At 39.9% G+C, this 22767-nt stretch overlaps 1 long non-coding RNA gene across 1 annotated transcript in view; it reads left to right on the top strand.

The window, feature by feature from the left end:
- Nucleotides 1–21316, top strand: part of LOC119245198 (uncharacterized) — a 31679-nt gene extending 10363 nt beyond the window's left edge. Inside the window, exons 2-4 of the long non-coding RNA XR_005125203.2 lie at nt 3913–3969; nt 9710–9798; nt 21006–21316. This is a non-coding gene — a long non-coding RNA (uncharacterized LOC119245198). The remainder of the gene's footprint in view (nt 1–3912; nt 3970–9709; nt 9799–21005) is intronic.
- Nucleotides 21317–22767: the final 1451 nt, after the last annotated feature.

Here is a 22767-nt window from a genome sequence, read left to right as displayed (position 1 = left end):
CCTTCTCACTGTGTCCTCACATGACAGAGAGAGCAAGCTCTGATTTCTTCCTTTTCTTATAAGGACACTCATGCTGGGATGAGTCTCCCTATCAGGATCTCATTTAAACTTAATCATCTCCCAAAGTTACCTCCCAAATTCAAATACCATCACAATGGGGATTAGGGTTCCAATATATACATTTTAGGGGGACAAAAACACTCAGATCATATTGATCAACATGTGAAAGGATGCTCTCCTTCCTTAGTTTTCAGGAAATGCAAATTGAAACCACCATGTGAGAACAGCACAAACCTAGCAGCAAGACTCAAGTTTAAAAGATCTATGCATTGGAGCAAAGAAAGTTTGTTCAATAAATGGTGCTGGGAAAACTGGGTCGCTACATGCAAAAGAATGAAGCTTGACCACCACCTCACACCATACACAAAAATCAACTCAAAATGGATTAAAGAACTAGACATAAGACCTGAAACCATAAAATATATAGAAGGAAATATAGGCGAAACACTACGTGATTTGCACATCAAAGACATCTTTACAGACACATCACCCAAAGCAGTGATAGTGAAGGCAAAGATAAACAGCTGGGACTATATCAAATTAAAGAGCTTTTGCACAGCAAAAGAGACAATAACAAAAACAAAGAGAAACCCCACCAACTGGGAGAACATTTTTGCACCCAACACTAATGATAAAGGACTGATCACAAAAATCTGCAAAGAGCTGATGAGACTCAACAACAACAAAGAAAATAATCCAGTCAAAAAATGGGCAGAAGAGCTTAAAAGAAACTTCTCTGAAGAGGAAATGCAAATGGCCAACAGGCATATGAAAAAATGTTCAACATCACTTGTCATCAGGGAAATGCAAATCAAAACTACCATGAGATACCATCTTACACCAGTGAGAATGGCACATATTAAAAAAACTAGCAACAACAAATGTTGGCGAGGGTGTGGAGAAAAAGGAACTCTTCTGCACTGTTGGTGGGAGTGCAAACTGGTCCAACCACTGTGGAAAGCTGTGTGGAGATTTCTGGACCTACTAAACATAGAGCTTCCATATGACCCAGCAATTCCACTCCTAGGTATTTACCCAAAGGACACAGAAACATCAATTCCAAAGAACACCTGCACCCCTATGTTTATAGCAGCACTGTTTACAATAGCTAAGCTTTGGAAACAACCCAAATGCCCAAAAATAGATGACTGGATCAAGAAGATGTGGTACATATATACCATGGAATATTACTCAGCATTCAAAAAAGATAAACACATGCAATTTGCTGCAACATGGATGGCGCTGGAAGGGATCATGCTCAGCGAAATAAGCCAAAAAGAAAAAGAAAAATACCGGATGGTCTCACTCATAGCAGGAATCTAGAAAACTTAAATAAGGGACCAGGAAAATGAAAAACTATAAGAAAGTGAAAATCAAAATCAACAAAAAACTATGAACCAGAGACACTTTTAGGGGGGCGGGGGCGGGAGGGGAGGGATTGGGGTCAGAATGGGGGGCGGCAATTGTATGGGGAATATAACAATAAAATTTATAAAAAAAAAAAAAAAATAAAAGATCTACAGTAGCAAGTGTTGGTTAGGAAGTAGAACAATGAATTCTTGTAAGCTGCTGGGAGAGGGTATCTTATTAACTACTTGGGAAAACAGTTTCATTTATTATCTGCCATGGTTGATGAGGTGTAGCTAGTTGACCAACAGTGCTAGGCCTACATAGGCAGGCATACCTTGGCGAGAATGTGTTTGCTTCCAGACCACAAGCAATAGAGTGGACATCACAATGGAGTCAGTCATGTGGATATATGGTTTCCCAGTGCAAATAACAGTTATGTTTATACTGTAATCTACTAAGCATGCAATAGCTTTAAGTCTAAAAAACACAGCACTCATGTTTTAATTAAAAACATTTTATTTCTTTTGCTGGTGGAAGGTCTTGTCTTGATGTTGGTGGCTGCTGACTGGTTGGCGTGGTAGTTGCTGAAGTTTGGTGTAAGACAACAATTAAATTAAATTCAGGAAAAAATTCTCTATAGCCTGTGATGCTGTTTGGTAGCATTTTACCCACAGTATAACTTCTTTCAAAAGCAGAGTCATGCCTCTCAAGCCCTGTCGCTGCTTTATCAAATAAGTTTATGTAATATTCCAACACCTCTGTTTCAACAACATTCACAGCATCTTCACTCTCTGGAGATACCATAGGAAGAAACGACTTTCGTTGCTCATCAGTAAGAAGCACCCCCCCATCCACTCATGTTTTATCATGTCATTGTATAATTTGTGTGTCATCTTCAGCCGCCACTTCTAAATCTAGTTCATTTATTATTCCTACGACATCTGCAGTGACTCCCTCCACTAAGTCACCCATGTAGGTGGGAGGAATCAACTTCTTCCAAAGTCCTGTTAATGCTGAAATGTTCTCCCATGGAGCCCAAATGTCCTAATGTCATCTAGAATGGCAAATCCTTCCCAGGGGGCATTCAACTGACTTCGCTTAGATCCATGAGCCACCATCATGCTCAAGGGAAGCTATAGCTTTACAAAATGTATTCCTTAAAAAACACTTAGAAGTCAAAATTGCTCCTTGATCTGTGTGCTGCAGAATAGATTTTGGGTCAGCAGGAATGAAAATAACTTAAATCTCCTTAACTATATCCTCAGTGTTCTTAGGTGACCGGGTGCCTTGTGAATGAGAGTAATCTTTTGTAAGGACTTTTTTTTTGTCCAGCCTTTCTCAATAGTGGGATTAGACTATTCACTAAACATGTTGTAAACAGATAAGCTGTCACTGGGCTTTGTGGTTCCGTTTACAGAGCATAGTAAATATAGCATAATTCTTAAGGGCCCCAGGCTTTTCTGAATGGTAACTGAGCACTGACTGGGCTTCAAGTCACCAGTTGCATTAGTATCTAAAAAGAGAATGAGCCTGTTCTTCAAAGAGTTAGAGAGAAGCAATGGCTTCTCTTTAGCTACCAAGGTCCTAGGTGGCATCTCCTAATAGAGGGCTGTTTTGTCTACATTGGCAATGTGTCATTTCATGTAGTCACCACCAATCATCTTATCAGGACCTTCTGGACAACTGTTATAGCTTCTCAGTCAGCACATACTGTTTCACCTGGCCCCTTCATGTTACAGAGACAGCTCCTTTTCTTAAACCTCAATAACCAACCTTTTCTAGTTTCAAACTTTTCTTCTGCAGTTTTTTCATCTCTCTCAATTTTCATTAAATTTAGAGTTGGGGGGGGCTCCCTCATGGTGCAAGGGGTTAAGCACCGTACTATGAGGCAATACGCCGCTGCTGTAAAACAAGTTCCATCCCTGGCTGGTCAGGGAGCAACCCACATGGCGAAGCAGCCTCTCCTGACTCACCTGCTGCTCCCCTCAGCAGTGTACTTCTGTTGATCTGCCTGTTCTGTTCCCCACTCTGTCTCTGGTGAATCCTCTCACCCTCCGCGTCTCTGGCCTGTATCCCAGCTCTTGTATGCATAAATAGATAAATCTTTAAAAAAAATTGAGTTAGGGACTCTCTGGATTAGGCTTTGGCTTAAGGGAATGTGATGATTGGTGTGACCTTCTATTTAGACCACTAGAACTTTCTTCATGTCAGAAATCTATTTAGACCACTGGAATATTCTCCTTGTTTTACTTGTGTGTTCACTGAAAAAACATTTTTAATTTGCTTCAAGAATTTTTCCTTTGTATTCACAGCATGACTAACTAGGGTAAGAGCCCTAGCTTTTGACCTATCTCAGCTTTTGACAGGCTCTTCCTCGCTAAACATAATCATTTCTAGCTTTTGATTTAAAGTGAAAAAAGTCTGACTCATCCTTTCACTTGAACACTTAGAGGCCATTGTAGGGTTAGTCATTGACATAACTTCAATATTGTTGTGTTTCAGGAATAGGGGAACCCAGGAGAAAGAGAAAGCTGGGGAAAACAGCTGGCTGATGTAGCGGTAAGAACACACACAACATTTATAAATCAAATTTGCCTTCTTAAATAGGCTTGGTCTGTGACTCTCCAGAAACTTATAATATCAAAAAGTTTTCAATATCAATATCAAGTGAAAAACTTTGAACGATTGCTAGGATTACGAAAATGTGACAGAGAGCCTAAAATGAGCACATGCTGTTGGAAAATTGTGTTGATAAACTTGCTTGATGCAGGGTTGCCACTAACTTCCAATTTATTAAAAACATAGTATCTGCCAAGCATTATGTAATAAAGTAATAAAACATGCTATGCCAATAGGCACAACCAGAGAGTACTTACATGCAGGAACAGTCAGGTATCTGGGAAGGGTTATAGCAGCATGCTCATGATAACCTTAAACCATAAACAACTGTAAGTCCTTCAACATGAGATTAGATGAATGAATGGTAGGTGATGTGTACAGGAGGAGAATACTATGCAGCAATGAAAATGAATGAAATGTAGCAACACAAAACATGGATAGCCCCTGTTTACTCTTACTGAGTGAAAGAAGCAAGACACAAAATAACATGTACTGTATGATTATAATCTATAAAGTTCAAAATCAGAGAAATTTATTCAAGTATTAGAATTCAGGATAAAGGTCACTGCAGAAGAGAAGGGAAAACTGATACCTCAGAGATGATGTAACAAAGGTTTCTGGTGTGTTGCAGCATTCTGTTTCTTAACATTAGTGGCTCATTCAGTAATAATTTATCACACTTTTCATTTTCATTCTTCATTTTTTACTCTGTGCCATGCTTCCTCATTTAAAAAGTTTAAATTAGGGCCTCCCTGGTGACACAGGCAGTTGAGCACAGTGCTGTGAAGTTGTCCACAGTCTCTGTAGCACTGGTTCAATCCTGGCCAGCCAGTGAGGGTCCCACATGGCACAGCAGACCTCTCCTGTCTCACCCGCTGCTCTCTTCAGCAGTGTCTTCGGTCTTTCTGCCTGTTCTGCAACCTACTGTCTCTGGTGAATTCTCTCACCCTCACGCACCTCTGACTGTGCCCCAGTTTTTGTATAAATAAATAAATCTTTAAAAAATGTTTAAATTAATATGGGAAAGACTAGCATTTGGTCTACCACCTACTGTATGCTCACATTTTGTTAGACACTGTGCACATACCTCCCTGAGTCCTGTCAGTGTTGTCCCAATTTTTTAAGTGAGAAAAGTGAGTTTCAGAAAAGTTAAGGACAGTATATATTACCTATAAAAAGTAAAAGCATAAAAAGGTGGTTTTTTTTCCAGTGTACACTTATGCACCTTAGTAATGAATCTAACTCTATTTTTTCCCTCTACCTGAGCTTTGTTATTTTTGAAAAGGGCCATATGAACAATTAAGTATGAACATACATTCTGTAGCTCATATCAATCCAGACCTAGATATACATATGCATTTATATTTACACACAAATATATTTACATATTTGTGTATGTAAAACAAGGTTCAGTTATTTGAAAAGACCATCTAATATTAAATTTTGGATGATGATATTGAGATTATATTGAATTTTTTTTCCATTTCATCTAGTGATATAGTTCATAAGGACACTGGACGACACATATTTTTTTTTAATTTGTCTGTAATTCATCATATGAGTTTAGAAAAACTTTTTTATTTTTTTAATAACTTTTTTTAATAACATTGACTTTTTTTAGTTTTTTAATTTTTTTTTATTTTAACATTTATCAATTTTTTTACATTTTTCTAGACAATATTTTCTTCCCCCCACCCCCTCAGGTGTAGTCCCCATAGAATTTCCTTCCCCAAGGCACCCGTGCACCATCACCTCAGTCCCCTGTGCTCCTCCCTCCCTCCCTCTGATCCCTCTCCCTCCTACAATTTCTCTCACCTCATAGCAGTGTTGTGAGAAGGACATTGGAGCATGAATGTAATAAGAGGTTATTAAAGGAGTTAAGGCCAGTAAGAGTGGAAACAACCACTTGAAATCTTTGCCAGGACCACCTAGCTCTCAGATTCTGTCCAGGAGCAGTCCCCAACAGGTAGAACTTTGTAACAATTTGAAAGATAAAGGAATTCTCAGAAAGGAAAGGGAAATGAAACTTTCTCCATTCCATCTTTCAAAAAGAAAATATATATCTGTGTCTTCATTTAAAAGCAAGTAAATCAACAGTTAGAAAATGCCATGTAGTTCTTACAGAAGAGAAAGGGAATAATATTCTAAAGCTATTTGTTTCTCTCCGAGTTCAAATTCTAAGTGGAAATCGGTTACAGAATATTGCAGCTGAGAGGGGTCTACTAGTGTCTAAGACATTTATACTAAATGCCAAGCATCTTATGGAAACACTTTGGTGTCATGTGGCTCATTTAGTTCTCACAGCAAAGGGAAGGAAGCACTGCTGACCAGAATTTAGCATATATTAAAGAAGTCCTTCAAGAGCATATAGCAGGTAAATCACACATCCATCCAGGGTTTCAATTCAGATCTTCTGATTCCTATTTCTGATTTAATTTCAAGTTTAAAAGTGTCTTGGGGGCCTCCCTGGTGGCGCAAGGTGTTGCACTATGAGTCAATCCGCAGCCTCTGCAGCACGAGTTCGACCCCTGGCCGGCCAGGGAGCAAACCACATGGCGCAGCAGACCTCTCCTTCCTTGCCAGCTGCTCCCCTCAGCAGTGCGTTTCAGTCAGTCCATCTGTTCTGCTCCCCACTCTGTCTCTGGTGGATCCTCTCACCGCCCGCATCTCTGGCCTGTACCCCAGCTGTTGTATGCATAAATAAATAAATCTTTAAAAAAAAAATACTGGCAATGTCTTCTGCCATGTTATAAAAATGTCTTGTATCAGGGCCTCCTTAGTGGTGCAGAGGCTAAGTCTCAGCACTATCAAGCTATCACCAGCCACTGTAGCAGGAGTTCGATACCTGACACACATGGCACAACAGACCTCTCTTGTCTTGACCACTGCTCCCCTCAGCAGTATCTTACAGTAGTCCACCTGTTCTGCTCCCCACTCTGTCTCTGGTGAATCCTCTCACCCCCTGCATCTCTGGCCTACACTCCAGTTCTTGTATGCATAAATAAATAAATAAATAAAATAATTTAAGAAGTGTCTTATATCATGTGCAAAAATAAATCCAGAGAAGGCAAGCTATTTTTACAAAGTCATTCAGGTAATTCATTCAAATCAATCAACTCAAAAACACTTCCTGAGTAACACATGTGCAAAGTGCTGTGCCGGATAATTACAGGCTCCAGGTAAAATAATTAATAATAATAATATCCTCTGAAGTATCTGTACCTCTCCCCTCAACCTACAAGTCCAGCTCTTCTCCTATTGATATTTTAAACATTGAGACCTGACATATGTTTGTTGATTTATACTCAGGAATTCTTGCTCATAGCAAAGATATGATTTAAATTCTGGGTCTGGTTAAATTATATAGTGATGGATGATTGCATGGGATTTAGAGGAATTGGAAAAATTAATTATTGCCTAAAGTCCCAGAAATATTCATTAAATCGTCAACCCTCTTAGATTGAATTTTGTTCTATAAGAGACTGAGGCGACAGTTCATCACTGACCTCTGGAATGTCCCACAGATAAGTCAGCTAATTAACATCCTTCCCACCACCAGGCCAAGCTTCCACTTGAAAATTATTCTGTGAGTTAAGATCTTACTTAGCTCTAAAACGTTCCCTAAAAATAGCTTCACACATTTATTATAGATTTCCTTTTCAAGAAAATGTTAAAAATTCATTTTAAGAGAATCTCTAAAAATCACTTGACAGCTGTTAACATTTTTCTATATTGATCTGTCGAAAAAATTAGATAAAATTAACAAATATGATATAAATAATATTTTATTTAAGAGAACTATAATCACATTTCTCTATTGCAGTGAACTATTTTTGTCCTCTAGTTAATAGTTAATGTGGATTTCCTCAGTAAAGCTGTCTTCATTTTTTTTAGTTCAACATTAGCAACTATATTTGACACACATATAATTCTTCAAGTACACTGGAAATTGCAGTCCCACATTAGGTCAAATTAATTATATGTTTGCATTGACATTTGTTAAATGGCATTGGCTAATGCAGAACACATGGATGTTTGAGTTGGAGTAATGGGCATTCATTGCAGAGTCTCCTGTGTGCTTGGGACGCAGGAATCATTGACTCCACTAAGCATTCATGAAATTATGAATATAGTAGCTTCTGATTAAACTCTGAGATGTGTCTGGTAGACCAAACACCATAATCTTAAATAACTAATTAGTATCCTAAGGGCCAGCCATAAGCGCAATTAAAAAGTGAACTAAATTCTTACATTAAAGTCAATGAGGTTCCTAAGAGACTGGAGAAAAGGCCTTCCCTTAAGGGAAAAGAGCAAATGGTTTATTTGTTGATAACTGGAAGAGAATTTTATTAGCCTTCACTGGTTGATCTGGTGGGAATTTACTAGCATTTGCATCCACGGGTGTACCTGCTACTCTAGTTTATGCTGGAAAATTCCACCATCTTGTCAGCAAACATCTCCAAGGATACTTTATCGGCCAAGATCAGTCTCCAAACACCTTTACTTTCTCACTGCATAATTTAACTTGCTTTTTTTTTTCTGCATCTCATAATACCCACTCTATTCCCAAGCATGGGTCTTTCTTCAAAAATTAGAGCCCAACTGCAATATAATCTTCCCATTCCTGCTCTCCTTCTGTTCTAAAAACAAGTACATTTTTTTAAAAAGATTTATTTATTTATTTATATGAGCACTGGGTACAGTCAGATGTGTGGGAGGGTGAGAGAATTCACCAGAGCCAGAGCAGGGAGAAGAACAGGCAGACTGACAAAATACACTGTTGAGGGGAGCAGCGGGTGTGACAGGAGAGGTCTGCGCGCCATGTGGGACCCTTGCCGGCGGCTGGGGATCGAACCAGCGCTGCAGAGGCTGCTGGCAGCTTTGCAGCCCAGCGCTCAACCACTGCACCACCAGGGGAGGCCCTAAAAACAAGTACATTTTTGCTGGAACCATATAATGCTAAGCCTTAAAGTGAATCATGGAGAAGATGGAATAACAAAATAAATTAATGGAAAGTGAGAAAGGATATCCAAATCTACAGCATCGATCCCACCACAAGGGATAGTCTCCACCCCTTTCTTACATGGAAACTGGATTTCCTTTCTCCTTTCTCTCACTCTCCTTTATCCTTCCTTCTCTAATTCCTCTTCCTGCCAACAGTGGGTTGGAGGGTTATATTGATGCTAATTCTGTTTGTATCAATATAGACCTCATATATTTATGAGTCAGCTTCAAAAGGCTCCATTGTCCTCTAAACAAAACACTTTCAAAAATAGAAACATTTCTATCAACAATTCTGATGCAAGTGCAGTCCAGCTGGCTTACTAGGAAAACCCATGTGCTATGATTTGGGAATAACTCTCAGAGACTGTGCCCCCAAACTATTACGCAGCAAATCTTTATTTCTTGGGTTCTTAAAGGCATTTCTGAACCTAGCTTCTGTCATTGATGGTTTATGCCTTGTGTGTTTAGAGGGAAGTTGGAGGTGGAGGGAGTTGCATGGGGAAACCTAAATTGTTATCTATATTCCATGCCTCATCCCAAAATGTTCTTTCCGAAACTCAAATTTTATATCAGAATGTCTTTCTGTCAGCATTCTGATTATTTTGACCAGCAGATGAGAAGACCAGGACCATTTGATTTGTCTGCTACAGATTTTAATGAAGGTTACTCTTGACAGGCCCCAAGCAGCAAGATGGACCCTCTGACAGATGAGCCTTGTGACCAGAGACACCATTATCAGATAAGAAAACTTGAAACATAATACAGGTTAGTTTCAAGGGCCATAATGAGCTAGTGGGAGTTGGCGAATCAGACAGGACCAGCACTGTTAGCCAGTTTCTTGATCTCATTTGGGGCCAGATAGTGATTTTCTGGGGGAAAGGGACAGACCTTGTGCACTATAGGATGCTTATCAGCAGCCCTCGCCTTCATCCTCTACATGCCTGGTGCAGCTCTCCCCCACCTGAAACTGCAAAATTACTGTAGACGAAGCCAAATGCTCCCCAAGAGACAAAATTGCCCCAGATGAGAACAACTGCCATGATCTGAAAGCCTGTTGGCAGTGGAGAAGCACCACCGAGGGCCCCAAGGAAGGTCATAGATGCAGTGATGTCAGTCTTCTGGGAGCAGAAGAAGCCTGGTCAAGTGGCCACCTCAGCCAAAGACCAAATGCCAAGCATGGTGTGTTGTAGCAGCCCCTGCATCAGAAACTGCCCTTCACTGGGTGCCCAAGCTTTGAAAGTGGCCACCTGGATGGGTGATTGGTTGCAGCTTGGTTTCAACTGGACACAGCCTGCAGCTTTCCAAGTTCGAATCATTCACAAACGGTTAGGCCATTCATAGCAGCCCGGGGTCGGTTAGAACATAAAAAGCCTCATCAAGGGGGTGCTGGCCACAGTTGTGAGAACAATCTGAATCTGCTGCTGGACAGAGGGACCAGGTTCATTTCTATGCTTCAGAGATGGTGCTGGCTCTAAACAGCACCAGGTTGCAGCTGAGCCAATGCATCCATGCCCCAGCCCATGCGTTTGGGGGGCTCTGTGCTGGGAGGGCCCTGAGAAGCCAGTAACTTTGCTTCAGGCAGCAGCGTTGGGTGTCGTTCCCTCCAGGGGGCCAAGTGCTACCCCTTCATGCAAACTGAAGTGATGCCAGGGCCAGGCCAGCTGCTCCTGCACACACCGTGCCCGTCCGCCACCTATGAGGGCTGTGGGCCACCTGCAGGGCAGAGGGGTTCAGTAAATTGTGGGACTTTGTTGGGTGGTCAGGGCTGAAGCAACAATGGCTTTTCCCAACTGTCAGAGAAATAGAATTTTGTGAATCTGCTCATATTTCTGTCCTAAGAAACATCACTTGGCAACCAGACTCCTGACTCTGGTTGAGGTTTGTCAGCCCTCCCTGCTGGTGGAGCTGTGACTATATTGGGATCAGGCCTGTGAAGCTTGTCACCCTACACTGGGGCAGGGCTTTGAGTGGTCAAAGCAGGACATCACCTATGGCCTGAGCACTTCACACCAGTGGAGAAAGCCCTCAAGCTAAACCCTTGCCAACCCACTGAAGGTTTGACTGGGGTGAGGGTTTGTTCGGGGTTTGTCCCCCACTGCCTGCAGCTGTGTCCTGGCTGGGAGTACAGAGGGAGCCTCCTACACTCGGTGCAAATGTCGCTTAACACTCCCTTCCTCCGAGTTTGTTATTTAGAAAAAGTTCTCTGTAAACAACCACCAAGTTTCAGCACTTTCTATATCGAGTCCTGTCTTGCTGTTTGTATTATAGGTCAGGACAGGCCAGACTTTGCTCTATTTTTCACCTGAGACTTGTCCACCTTTGCTCCCCCTCAAAGTGGGGGAGCATCTTGTCCATCTTGTCTTGTGACATTGGGGCTGGACATATGTTTGCATCTCAGTCTTTTTTATTTGGCTGATCTTCATAAACTACACTGGGGATAAGGCAGATTTGACCACACACACCCTTAGGAGCAGAGAGAAGAGCCTGCGCAGGGAGAGCTTCTTTGCTCTCCCCAATCCATTGTTTCCCCTTTGGTGAAGGAAATCGCTTCCTTTTAAGCTACAATGTTACAATGCCCCTTCCCCAAACATAAATTATTAGCAGTTAACCACACTGCCCAATTTTATCCTTTTCTTTAAAAAAAAAAATTATTAATTTATGCATACAAGAATTAGGGTACAGGCCAGAGGTGTGGGGGTGAGAGGACTCACCAGAGACAGAGTGGGGAGCAGAACAGGCAGATTGACTGAAATACACTGCTGAGGGGAGCAGCGGGCAAGTCAGGAGAGGTCAGCTGCACCATATGGGTAGCTCCCTGGCTGGAGATCAAACTCATGCTGCGGTGGCTGTGGATAGCTTCATAGGCTGCGTCTTAACCCCTTGTTGCCACCAGGGAGGCCCTTTTCTCTGAAATGGCCTGTAGCAAACAGAAGACTCAGTTAAAACATATTTTATTAAAATATTCCAGTAATGTATTCCAAAAGGAGCTTGTACTATTAAAAGGACAAAATATTCTGAACTTGAATTTAGAGCTTGAATTTAAAGACTTCCAAACAAAGAACTGTAGGATTACATCCTTCCTTTCTTTAGTTTCTAAGAGCCCGTTGATATATCTCATCCACTTTTTTGAAATCCAGCATCGTTAAGGGATTTGTTATAGTATCAGTATGTGGAAAAACAACATGATACAAAGACCTTTGATTATAGGTTTGTATTGCCAATAGAGAAAAGCTGAGATATTTTACAAAAATTGGGGGATCTTGGAAACATCTGGAACTGATTCCCAGGACTGTTTTATACCATCCCACAGAGAAGACAAGCCTCAGTTCCTGGGATTCATGTCAGGTGGGGAGAGTATGTAGTTTTGAATGCTATTTTGATATCTCAAAAATTGTAGTGGGGAATTGTTCATAGTTTACTAAAAAGAACTTCAATTTCAGGTAAGATTCCTTATCTGAATCAAGTGTGAAATTTGGATTCGTGTGGGGTTAGATGTTCCACCTTGGTGGTTATAGTGAAACATTCACTCTTCTATTCATTGCACAGACACTGGTTGATACTCTGACTTGGAACAGAGCTAATCACACCTTCTCTTACTTCTACCCCCAAGAAAACCAAACATTAGAGGAAGCAAATCACTAATGATTTACTGGGATTTCTTGTCTATGACTAAGCTCCAAAAGCAGGAGCTAACAGCATCACCAGGACACGCCCAAGCCCTTTGGGGTCACACAGTGAATGAACCAACAACATCCAGGCCTTAGCAGGGTGAGCACCATGCTGAGGGGTGCCCCCACTTCACTGTAATGCACCCCCACTTCACTATTTTGAGCTCTAAAAAATTCTAAATCATTCATTAAAATCTGAGTCAAATGACAAAATGGAGATATTATAAATAGATCAAATGGATGTTTCTTAATAAATGCCCGGAATGTAGTTGGATAAAAATCTTTCAAAACAGGTTTCCCAATGGGTGGGGGAGGAGATATTTTGAAAGAATTCTTGCTTAGCTATGCCAATACTGCAGGCATTGCTTTCTTCAGTACTATGTTTTCTTAGGAATGCATACATAATATGTTTGATGCTAAGTCTGGAGATTGTTGCCGATGGTTGAAAAATTCAATCTGATGGTACCCCCAAAAGATAGCAAACACACATGCATGTTTGTTAGCTGGGTTCTCCCAGGATGGAAAACTGGGCTAGTTTCATCACTTATTGTCCCTGCCCTGGTGCCTGGCCTGTATTGGCATCCCAGAGGACTTGTGACTCCATTGTCTGTGTCTGTCTACCCCCGAGAAGATGTTTCTGAGTATGCTTTCTCTGTCAGGATTGTCACCAGCACTGAGAAAGACAAAAGGTGCAAAAGGACCTGTCCCAAGCACGGGTCACTTGAGCATGCTCAGGTATGTGCAGGTTAAGGGGCAGACAGATGGCAGGGAGCAGAAGGACCCTCTGGACTGAATGGGGTAAGGCAACTGCTGAGAGGGGAGAGGAAAGAGTTCTTGGAAAAGGCACAGAGATGACACAAATCTTTTAAGGAAACTGCTGGAAATGACAGTGTGGGCAAGGGAGAAGCTCGCAGCTGTGGAATCCAATCCCTGGGTTAGGATTCTTCTTCTACCACAGCAAGGCAATGAAGAGAGAGAAGGTATTAGGCCTTGGGGGAAGCACTTGCCAGGAGAAACACATACTTAATGTAGATATTAAGACAAATCCAAGGGTAGAGAGAGAATGTAAAGGAGGCCGTGGGAAGAGGAAGAAAAAAGATCAGTAAGATAAAACCTGAGAACTACCCATTAGATTTAGAAGTAAGGGATCAGTGAGTGAATGTGGACAAAGCAATTTCATGTATTTGTGAGGTTACCATGACTTCTGTCAAATAGCATATATACATATGTACATATGAGGCTGGCTATATTTCACCTCTCTCTCCAGTTAACTCAGAGAAGGTAGTGTCAATCTTCAAGTAAATTCAAACCCTCTGCTTCCCACAAATATGCCCTAAATGCCTATATGGTTCACCTTCATTATTTATGGAATACATTGTCAATATGTAAAATGAATATTTAATTTTTAATTGCTCACCCTATTTAGTTGCCCATGATATATGATTATGGAAATGAAATATTTCAAATTTATCAGTTCAACCAACCAACACTCATGGACCAATTTTACTGGTTGCTTTCTCACTAAGTTACACTCATGATGAGTAAGCTAACAACAGGTTACCCAAAATAAGGCACCCTGGCATAGAGAATTTTTTATGCTAAAGATATTTAAGAGATGGTAGATCCAAGAGGGACCCTCTGATCTCCAGAAAGCCCACCATGTAGGAGGTGTCCTCCTTTTGCAAGGGGACACCATGTAGGAGGTGTCCTCCTTTTGCTGAGGGACATCCTAACCAACAGACCCTCACCAGTTTCCCCACCTCATTACCATTAACTGCCATCCTGTTGATTTACCACATTTTCCCATGACTTTCCCTTCTTCATCAAACCCAGTGTAAATATGCTCAATCTTGACTGTTTCTTGGAGGCTTCATTTCCTTATGAAGCCTCCCATGTCATGTAAAATGTCCTTTAGATAAATTTGTATGCTCTTTTCCCATTTTTCTGTCTTTGTCAGTTTAATTTTCAGACTCTAGAGGGCCAGGAAAAAGTTTTTTTCTCTCCTAGAATGGTAAAGATCAGACTTTTTAAAATGGAACATTTTCTTGCTTAATAATTCATCAATCATAAGATATGGTACAATCTAGAACAATGGCAAAAGTGGTAAGTTATTAATAGAGATTTAAGGTCTTTAAAAAATATTTTCAACCTAGGACTTGGTCATGCTTAATATTGTTGGGGCAAGATAAGAGGGACATTAAAAGATGCTTGCTGTGATCACATATTAAAAATGGGATTAAATTAATACTATGATAGAAACAAGAAATTTCACAGTTCCTTCTCTGTCAGTTATGTGGAAATAATCAATTGTTACCATAGCGACTTGTTATTTCTAAAGAATGAGATTAATATATCTTGAACAAAATTTAAAGAACTTTAAAGATTGCTTTCAAGTTTCTTTGTTTGACTTGAGATAATGTTTATACACAAAATTTATTTAATCAGCATATTCGAAAGTAATTTATTCCTTTTACTTTCTTGTTGGAATGTCATTAAAATATGCATGCCAGCAGTTTATATGTTTACTTTGCAATGTAATTTTTTGCCATGTTTAATGTCTAAAAAGATTGCTACTAGAACAGAGAAAAGAAGTATGAATTATTACCTTTAGAGAAACAAGTGACAAATATTAATGCAATATCTGAGAAGAAAGTAACATCTTGTTAAGTCTAATAGAGATTAGTATCATGTGCTAATAATGTGCTACTTACTAATTATATACTGTTAGCAATTAAGTATTTTCTGATTTGCAGATGCAAAGCAGTGATATATTTATTTTGTTATTTGATGTGCCAATGTATTTATAAAGAGATATTAAGAACCATAAAGTGAATACATTATTCAATGTTTTGAATAAGAAACAGTGTAACATAGGTTAAGATGATCTACAATATTAATCTATTGAGAGCAGTCACCTCTCAATTCCTCTGTACTCTGTACCATCTGTGGCCTGGCCAGTGGTGTCTACTGAATTCTGGTCTCATTTTCTTGCACTAACATCCACCCAACCCAAAACTCCCGTTTCTGAGTTAATGTATATACCCAAGAACTGGCAGGAGACACATGTGCTGTGCAGACATTTCTCCCAGCTGGCATCCCCTGGATCTTCTGCGTGCTTGCCATAATTATGACTTCTTCCTTCGACAGATTATACTGATCTTGCAATAAATACTTTTCTGTGCTTGTTCTTATAATTTTACCAATTGTGTATGCATCATCATGCAGTTCTGTATGTTAGGGAGGCTTTAGGTGAATTGCAAGGAGGGAGTCATAATTATGGAGAGCACACAAAAGACTCCTGGGGTGCCAGCAGGGGGATATCCTTGTGTCTGCTTTGGGGGTATTTCAAGAGTATTTCTCTGAAGGTTATCATCCATGCTTGCTGGTGTGCATGGGCAGAAGTTTCTCTGCGGTACACCCCATGGAGGATGGCTCATCCTCGGGTTGACAGAGACACATCCTTCAATTTGGCAGATGAAGTTGCCTCCTGGCATTGGCTTCTCAGTGGCACTGTAGGAGTTCCCATTGATGGGCCTGGTGGCACAAGGGGTTAAGTACAGTACTGTGAAGCTATCTGCAGCCTCTGTAGCATGAGTTTGATCCCTAGCCAGGGAGCTACCCACATGGGGCAGTAAACCTCTCCTGTCTTGCCCACTGCTCCTCTCAGCAGTGTATTTCAGTCAGTCCACCTGTTCTGTTCCCCACTCTGTCTCTGGGGAATGCTTTCACCACTACCCCATTTCTGGCCTGTACCCCAGTTTTTGTATGCATAAATAAATAAATCTTTAAATAAAAAAAAAGAGCTCCATTGCTCCACTTTCCCACCAAAACTGGGCATTTTCAGACCATTACATTTTCACCAGTGGACTTATATATGTAGTGATGACTTCCTGAGGTTTTAATGTGCATTCTTTTTGTACTAAAAATATCAAAGTCCCTTTTCTTACGTTTATAGAGCATTTGGATTTCCCCATTTGTGGAATAACTCTTCAAGTCTCAACCATTTCTCCCCAACTGGCCTTTTTCTTATTGATATATGAGTTCTTTAGATTGTCACAAAGATCTTTTCCTGAATGTTTTGTCTTTTTTCACCCTTTTGATAGTGATATTTTAAAAACAGAAATTCTTCATTTCAATTTAGTTAAACTTGTCAATTTTTATTTTAATGTCTGTGTTCTTTTAAGATGTGTTTCTTTGTAATAAAAGGGAAAAGTGAAGCACCCCTATATTATCTTCTAAAGCCTTTATTGATTTGCTTTTCATATTTCAGCATGCATTTTTAGATTGATTTTCTTCCATAACGTGAGATAAGAGATAGTTCTATTCTTTCTACATGAATGTTAAATATTCCAACACCACTGATTTGTTAGTGCCACCTTGTCATCTATTAAGCACTAAAACACATGCATATCATTAATATTTGCATATCAGGTAGCAAGGTAAATGGCTTCCTATTCTGTGTTCTTGGTCTATTTGTCTATCTTCAACCTTTACCCAAGCTATCACATTTATTCTAGCTTTATGATCACTGCTAATAGTGAAGAGAGCAAGTTCTCTCTCCTTATTTGTCTTTGACTATTCTAGGACTTTTACATTTTCACATGAATTTCAAACACAATTGTGAGAAGAGGGTGGCAGCACAATGGCCTCTGGTGGAGGACATGGGTGATTTGGTGGTAGAGAGCTACGACAACTACATTTGAGGGGAGAAATCCTATACTCAAAAAATTAACAAGGATATAAACTAACAGTACTTCACAAATAAATAAATGAATAAATAATAAAATATCAAACATGAAAAAAAAATATGATCTCCCAAACAAATAATAAATGAAAACAATTGCTCAAATTCCACAAGCTCTCTGCTCAGATTCTGACTGGTCTTCTCATTGGTCTTGTAACCATATGAAGTCATGGCGGCTATTGCACCACATTTACATCTCCAATAATATAGCAAACCAAAGTAATTTTTTCCTCTCTAGAAGTTTTGCATATTTTTCCTTAGATAGGTCACTCAGTTTTGGCATTTTTTTATTTTATTTTATAGATTTTTTTTTACATCATTTTTCATTTTTGCATAATGTGTGCATTTTCATCTTGGTTATAGTCCCCGTACAATTCCCTCCCCGCCTTGTTTTGATCCTGCTCCCTCCTCCACCACCACCTCCCCATAGTGTGTCTCTGGTTTATAGTTGCTTGCTGCTTATTGATTTTGATTTTTACCTTATTATAATTAGTCTTTTTCTTAAGCCAGAAAGAAAAAGAAGAATAAATGAATTCATAGCAGGAATTTAGAAAACTTAAATAAGCTGTTTGGTATTTTTAATGCATAGAGGAGTGGAGTGTTGCCACCTCAAAAAAGGCCACTGTTTTGGGCTAAAGGCACTTGAGAATGAACACATGCCAGAGGGGTGTTCTGGCCTCTCTTTTCCTTCCTAGTGCAGAGATGCACGCCCATGGGTGGATGCCCTCCTTGTACCTGGTACAGAATAGTGGATCCTTCTATCACCAGAGGGGAGGAGTCAGTGCTGAGAAAATACTTCAGGAACAGACCTTGTTAAAATAACTTTTATCTTCCTTTTGTTTGCCCATATGTTTTGCTTACTTTTCCACAATTGCCTCTTTGTTTAAGCTAATATATAAATATTTAGATTTTGCCACTTTTTGTGTTTCATTGCCTTTATGAGGTCTCCCAGGATACAAAAATCTCTTATATAAATTGGTGTACTTTCTCTCTGTCTTTTGTTACAAAGCCCCAGCTGAAAGTCTAAAATGGGTAGAGGAAAATTTTTCTTCCTTTGTCATATGTTAAACAGTAAAATGTTCCTTTTCCTTTCTAATAGTGTTTTATGATAGATGAGATTATAATTGTTGTTTTTCTTTTGACTGACTTTACACATAGCAGTCTTGTTAAACTCTCATTAGTTCTGATTCCCCATCTGGAGATCCTGGCTCTCTGCACACCAAGCGTCCGCTCTTCAGTGTGGCCATGACCTGGCCAAGGAGGAAGTTATTTTGAAGCTTCTCATCCAAACATAGCACTCTTGAGAGAGCCAAGCCCAGCATCCCCCCTGCTCTTGTCCATGCTCTAGTGACTGCACCTTGCTGGGGGCACCTATGAGGAGCACATCTGGCTGGTCCCCAGTGTGAGTGACAGATGGATCTTAGGCAGTCACACGCAGGCAGGGCTGAGCTTCATGGCTTTTACAAAACCTGGGTCACGTGATGAATTTAGCTCTCTTGACATCCAGGGACTTTTCAGGAACTTGATAAACATGCTCTCTGAAATGCTTTTCCCCTTTCCTATTTTTACTTACAAAATGAACTTGAATGCCTCTTTCACAATGAAAATAACTCTACCCTGCCAGACTTGCTCTGTCCCCCAAGCACACTAACTAACGTTCTTCTCCGACAGCGCACAGCACAGACCCCCATATATAGGATGGTGAATGTGTCTGTACGTTTTTCTTTCTTTTTTAAAATATATTTTTATTTTATATAATTCTTACATCATTTTTCATTTTTGTACAATGTATGCATTTTCATTTTGGTTGTATTCCCCATACAATTCCCAACCCCCCCTTATTTTGACCCTAATCCCTTCTACCCCAACCCCACCGTGTGTCTCTGGTTTATAGTTGCTTGTTGATTTTGATTTTTTCTTTATTATAATTAGTCCTTTTTCCTGATACCTTGCCCAAATGCCCAAAAATAGATGACTGGCTCAAGAAGAATTGACACATATACACCATGGAATATTACTCAGCAATCAAAAAAAGATAAACTCATGCAATTTGCAGCAACATGGGTAGAGCTGGAAGGAATCATACTCAGTGAAATAAGCCAAAAAAAAAAAAAGAAAAATGCTGAATGGTCTCACTCATAGCAGGAATTTAGGAAACCTAAATAAGGGACCAGGAAAATGTCTGTACCTTTTTCATCCCCACACCGTCAAACTTTCAAGGGCAGTGATTCCTGACAGATGCTGTACCAGACAGGAAATAAGTTCACATAAACCTTGAACATGTTGAATACAAAGCTTCATGCTTTATTTTCATTTTGACATCATTCACTGACATCAAATCTTGGAGGGTAAACTGGGAAACGGGAGAATTTAGAATTCTATTCATTACATGAATTCTATGAATATGGAAGAATCACAAGTAGAAAATTCTCTCTCACTCTCTCATGCTCTCTCACTGTCTCTGTCTCTCATGCACACACAAAAGTAGAAATAGTTTCCTAAAATATATTTTGAAGCAGAGAACATACCAAGTGTGAACTGAAAAAAGGAGGCTATTTTATGATTAATTCAGGGTCTAGTGTGACTATGAAAATAAAATGTTTGACGGCCAATGCTGTTAAAACCCCGTGCTTGGAGAAAGAGAAATGTTATCATCTTGACAAAGTTCTGAAGATTGTTTCAAACCACCAAGTCATTTTGGGGTCTTGTTTTTAATAAGAGCAGATATAGGCTAGGGAGTGAAAGAAAAAGAACAAGGCTGTCATTTCACAACAGTCTTGATTGTTGAGGACTTTCTTCTTTGAAATAATATTCTTTTATATAACATGAAGGTTGGGTTGGGATTAAACCATCTGATCCTAAAATCTCTTCCCATCATAACCTTGTGTAAAGTATTTGAGCACCATGCGGGAAGGAGAGAGGACAGGGGAGAGAGGAGGGAGAGTAAGAGAGAGAGGAGACAGGCAGAACCCAGGGTTACATTTTTTAAATCACATTGAAGCTTAAAAATGAAGATCCAAGATTATTTTACCTGAAAGTTAAGACCTGATCTTCTGCATAACTTAAATAGACAAAGTTGCAAGGCAAAATTTCCTTCACCACACATTTGATATAAGATGATGATTTGGAGTTATTTATATGGAGGTTTGGGATCTGACTAAAAAAACTACAAGTCTCACAATTACATTCACTTGGACAGTGTGAACTAGACTATGCTGCAAGGCAATTAAAAATAACGCTGTGTAAATTCACTCTCTGGAAAGACTCCAGTGTAAAAAGTCCACTTGACATTTGTTGGGTTTCTGAAAAGGTCTAGTTCTAATTTTAGAGCAATGTAAAGAACTCTGTATCTGAAATTATATCAACAACATGATCTTGATCTTAGAACATTTCCTATCATCATCTTCCGAAAGGATTAATAAAGCCCTTCATTGAATTGACCAGTCAAGGCAAATAGATAATTCCATGAATACAAAATCCACTCTTATTTGTGTAGAACCAAATAATTATTTTGTCTGAAATATGATTCAAATACGTTGGTCCACTTCTTCATTTTTCAGATCAATAGACTGGGGTTCAGAATATTTTAGTGATTTTGAAGAGGAACAGCACCCAGCTTTCTGAGGGTGAGCAGAACAGCGTGTGAGCGGAGTGCAAAAAGGAAAAGAAACTGAGGAAAAGAAACCAGCCCCAGAAACCAGCCCTCATATTTCTCAACCAACACTGAATGGTTGACCTGAAGCAGCCTTTTCTGAAGGAAGTTTTCACAGAACACTGATTTCACTGGATCTGAACAGTATTTGTGTAATTGCCAAATACAGTTGGAGAATACTGTGATCACCAAAGGTATTGTTAGCACAGTTACTCAAGAGCAGCTACTTGTATCCTCTGCATGATTGTACAAGCTGTTGTACATTTTTCTCTGGAACATTCCTTTCCAGAACCTGATATACAATCTTTCCCCAACCTTTTACATAAGATAGATTTATTTATTTATTTGTTTGTTTGTTTGTTTATTTATTTATTTATACAAGCACTGGGTACAGTCAGAAGCATGGGAGGGTGAGAGAATTCACCAGAGCTACAGTGGAGAGCAGAACAGGCAGACCGACAAAGTATACTGCTAAGGGGAGCAGCGGGCGGCCGGGGATCGAACCGGTGCTGCAGAGGCTGCGGGCAGCCTCGCAACCCAGCGCTCAACCGTTGCACCACTGGGGAGGCCCTACATAATATTATTTTTAAAGCCCCTCCTGACACTGGCATTTTGTAGGATCATTCTTTAAACCTTCCTGTGATACAGAAACCCATGGCTAGCCCTCAGCTAGACAATTTCCAGACCCTATCTTCACATTCACATGGACTCTTGAGGTTCTCTCATGCCTTTGTTTCACAGATGGGGAAGCTCCAGGAAGCCTCTTTTAGTCAAAATGTCTTTGAAAACAGTTCCTGATCAAATGCAGCCTGACACAAAAAGGAGGATTCAGATTAGTACAAGCCTGCTGTAAAGTGAGCCTGGGTCTGTAAGGTTTTGAAGAATTAGTAAGCCATCCACCTGTCCTGCAGGGAAGCCCCCAGAGAGATGAAAACTTTGCTTTGTTTTTTTCCTCTAGTCTATCATCATGCATCTCTTCGCTGCCTCCAGGAGAGCCAGTGATGACTCTGTGCATCATTCAGACCCAGACACGTGGAAACAGTGGTATCTAATTTTGAAGATTAGGAGCTCTGGAGAAAAGTTCAAAAACGAATATAATACATGCTATAAGACAATATAGGAATGAGTATGCCACAGAGAAATCCCGGACTCGGTGCACTCTGTCATATAAGGCAATAGCTGGTACTCTATGGTCCTTTCTCTGTCCAGTTTTCAAGGTCTCCTGGACTTTACCTGAACTTCTTTCTTGTTTTCTGTTTTCTAAAGAAACTGGTTCTTAATCCTGACTAGACTTCAGAAACACTGGAGAGCTTTTAAAATTGATCCTGGAGATTCTGACTTAATTGGTAGAGGAGAAAAGTGTGAATCAGGCATCGGTATTTTTAAAAAGCTTGGCCCCTCCCCAGGGATGATTCTAATGTGCAGTCAGGGGTGAGACTCATGTCCCAAAGTCACTGTCTCTCCAAAGAAACCATCTTGTAAAGATGATTGAGAGTAGTCATTCTTCCTTGAGAGAAAAAATATTAACTGGCAGAATTGTTGGCCTAGCAATCCTTTATAAAGGCCACTGTATTCATCAGGATTCTTCAGAGAAACAGAACCAATTGTATATATATATATATATATATATATATATCCCTCAAATATATAATATATTACATATATTTGAG

The sequence above is a fragment of the Talpa occidentalis genome, unplaced genomic scaffold, assembly GCF_014898055.3.
Source record: "Talpa occidentalis isolate TD23 unplaced genomic scaffold, MPIMG_talOcc4v2.1 talOcc4.14, whole genome shotgun sequence".
NCBI classification, from domain to species: Eukaryota; Metazoa; Chordata; class Mammalia; order Eulipotyphla; family Talpidae; genus Talpa; species Talpa occidentalis.
Note: the sequence above shows the minus strand (reverse complement) of the source record. Positions and strands in the feature narration are given on the sequence as shown.